Source organism: Chlorocebus sabaeus, chromosome X (assembly GCF_047675955.1).
Source record: "Chlorocebus sabaeus isolate Y175 chromosome X, mChlSab1.0.hap1, whole genome shotgun sequence".
In the NCBI taxonomy this organism is placed as follows: Eukaryota; Metazoa; Chordata; class Mammalia; order Primates; family Cercopithecidae; genus Chlorocebus; species Chlorocebus sabaeus.
The window spans coordinates 109,846,192-109,849,620 of NC_132933.1; the positions used below are offsets into that span (position 1 = coordinate 109,846,192).

At 36.6% G+C, this 3,429-nt stretch overlaps 1 pseudogene; it reads right to left on the reverse strand.

The window, feature by feature from the left end:
* Nucleotides 1–2,697: 2,697 nt before the first annotated feature.
* LOC119622010 (small integral membrane protein 15-like) lies at nt 2,698–2,915 on the reverse strand (annotated as a pseudogene).
* Nucleotides 2,916–3,429: the final 514 nt, after the last annotated feature.

Genomic DNA, 3,429 nt, shown 5'->3' on the forward strand with positions numbered 1-3,429 from the left:
ATAGAACTGAAGGCAGTGAGGGAGTTTGCTGTGCAGTCATCTCGAAGAAGTGGACCAGATAGAGGGAATAAGAAGCTCATGCAAAGGACGCAGTTCAGGAATGCACTTGTCATGTTCTTAGTATGATTAACTTTTGATGTCTATTTATAGTGAGGACAGCGTAGAATAACACAATTGAAAATAAGCTAAACTTTATGAAATTCCTTTTTTTCAATATAAAGCAGGATACAAAGCTGACTAATAGAAAAGCAGCTTCTGTCTCGCTTTCAATTAAAAAATACTAAAGGACATTGGCTTTAAGTATTTGCTAGCTCAGAATCTGGTTGTAATCTATGTCTCTACATTATTGCCTGGCTCTAATCTCTACCCCTAAGACCAACCCAGGTGTCTGGGAGTCTAGTCCAAGTTTCTTGTTCTGAGCCCCTGTAAGTTTGGAAGCAGGCACAACTAGTAACCATCACATGCCACTGGAATCTGAAATGCCAACTTATTTTGGGTGTTCTGGGATTCAGGGTTTGTTTCTGCATTTCCTGAGAAAAATGTTCAGAGTGTTACATTGTCTTTCTAAAAAATAATATTTATGTGCTAATAAAAATCCTCCTGAAGTCTAAATATGACTTCTTGCTCACTACTAGATGTACATTTATGGCATTTTAAGAGGTTTCTCTTCTAATTTTTGGTCTTCATAAAAAAGTATCAAATTTATTTTAATACGTAGTTTCATTTTCAAATTAGAGCTGTTGGACAACTTTTTGTAACTTAAAATTTATTATCAGAGGTGCATAAAACATTAACCAGTTATTAAATACTGACAGTGGATAAAATTACTGGACCATGTATTTATAAATGCCAGGTTTAATAGTAAGAAGCTCCAGTTATACTACTCAGCTAAAAGAAACATGCTTAAGGTTGGGCATGGTGGCTCGCGCCTGTAATCGCAGCACTTTGGGAAGCTGAGATAGGTGGATCACGAGGTCAAGAGATCGACACTATCCTGGCCAACATGGTGAAACCCTGTCTCTACTAAAAATACAAAAATTAGCTGGGCGTGGTGGCGCATGCCTGTAGTCCCAGCTACTCAGGAGGCTTAGGTAGGAGAATCGCTTGAACCCGGGAGGCTGAGGTTGCAGTGAGTTAAGATTGTGCCACTGTACTCCAGCCTGGCGACAGATCGAGACTCCGTCTAAAAAAAAAAAAAACAAAAAAAAACAAAAAAACAAAAAAAGCATGCTTTAGCTCTTCTAGTAATCGCACATTTTTATTTTGAAATAATTTATTCTTACCCAATTACTACTATGCCCAATGAAATTTTCTAAACTTTAAGACGTTCTTTACTACTTATGAAGTATGACTTAACTGTTAACTCTTTGAGAGTTCTTGAAACATCATTTGAAGTCTTAATTTTCACCTTGAACCTATTCAATCAAAAAATATTGGACATTACTACCACATAAATTAAAACAGAGAATGGGATAAAAAACCAAAAGTGGAATCTATATAATCAGCAAATTATGGGATAGGACATTCTATTTCACAGTGGTACTTAGCATATGAATAAACTGGTTCTTGGTCAGGTGCAGTGGCTCACGCCTGTAATCCCAGCACTTTGGGAGGCTGAGGCAGGTGGATCACGAGGTCAGAAGATCGAGACCATCCTGGCTAACACGGTGAAACCCCGTCTCTACTAAAAATCCAAAAAAAAAAAAAAAAAAAAAAGCCGGGCTTGGTGGCAGGCACCTGTGTTCCCAGCTACTCGGGAGGCTGAGGCAGGAGAATGGCGTGAACCCGGGACGTGGAGCTTATAGTGAGCTGAGATCACGCCACTGCACTCCAGCCTGGGCGACAGAGCGAGACTTCTGTTTCAAAAAAGGAGAAAAAAAAAAAAAAAAAAAAAGAATAAACTGGTTCCAAGGTACTACAGCGTTTGGCATATTTATTGCAAGCTTTAAATAATAGTGTCACTTTTCTCAACAAGTTATCTCTAAGAAAATGGCAGTGCTTTTAGGTACAAAAACTGTTATATCTAGTAGACAAAATTCTACAGAGTCAACATAAAAGAATTTTTTATAAAATTATGTTTTAAAAATGCAGAACGTCTTGATAATTACCAGTTGTCTGAAAGACTAAAATCAGAAAAATGCAGCAATTAGATGTACTTATTGATTAATATTACTTTGCTTTGATAAACCCAGAAATGATTCTATTCCAAGAAATACGCAATAATAATAAAATATGTGATTAATGTACTGTATCTCTTTTAAGCCAAAGCATACTTTTCACCTCAAAGAGGACAATCCTGACTTTTCACATTCTTAATTTTCTTTACCCAGAACAGGACCCCATTTTAAGCCATTATTTGAATAGAGTTCATAATCAAAAGTCATTTTTCTCCAAAAGATATTTTCATTTCAGTACAAAAGCTGCAAAATGGCAAATGACTAAGTCAGTTATAAATAATTTGTACCATAATAAGTGCTAATTTGTAAGAATTGTCAATAGATACCAACAAACTTCTATACCCAAGCTTAGAAGTTGCTATAGTAATAAGTTAGAACTAACATAATTCTTCCATATGGTCAGATTTTGTTTGCTAAATAAGACTGTTATGAAATCGAAAGAAGAAATCTTAATAGGTCTTTCCAAGGCTGCATAATTTTCCAAATTATTTTCCTTTGATTGTAGAGCCTGCTCATTTTTTCAGTCCTTTTATAGTTGTTTAGCTTTTGCAATATTTTCTTGATGTTTTTGTTTCTTCTATTGCTCCTGGCCTCAATCGTCCTGGCCAATTTCCAAAACAGTACAGCACCTGCTGGTAACAGTGGAGTAAAGTCCAAACTATCTTTTGTAAGAAAACCATATGGGTCCTTGGCAGCCCATTATGCCACATATTCGGCCCAAGCCTTTATATAAGACATCTTTCTAGTAGTTTCACTTATTCTTGATTAATGATCTCTCATTTTGTCCTAGGATTATTAGTGAGCCAATCACAATTTTAGATTACTCTTAGTTGTTTGTCTTCTTTAGTTCCACTGTACACGTCTGAGAGAAGGTTTAAATTTCTAAGGGGACCATGTTCACTCCTGCCCCTCAGCCTTGGCAAGTGTGGGTTCCTCATCCCACCATGAGTCAGGTAGGACTTACAGATCCCCAGAAATGTGGGGATGACACACTACAACTTGTTCTGCGAGCACCAAAGCCGCCATCTCTGCTGTGCACTGGGACAAGAACCACTGCAGCAGTGGCCACTAGCCTTTCCTACAAACTGCAGGTTCTCAGACTTCCATTTGCATTTTCAATTAACTAATGTTTTAACGTGCCTAGAAACCAAAGTAATGGCTTTAAAAAAGAAGTTAATTAACTTTAGATAATTTAATTTTATGAAAATATATGCTATGTTGAAAATTTCAAAGATATAGAGAAGCAAAAATA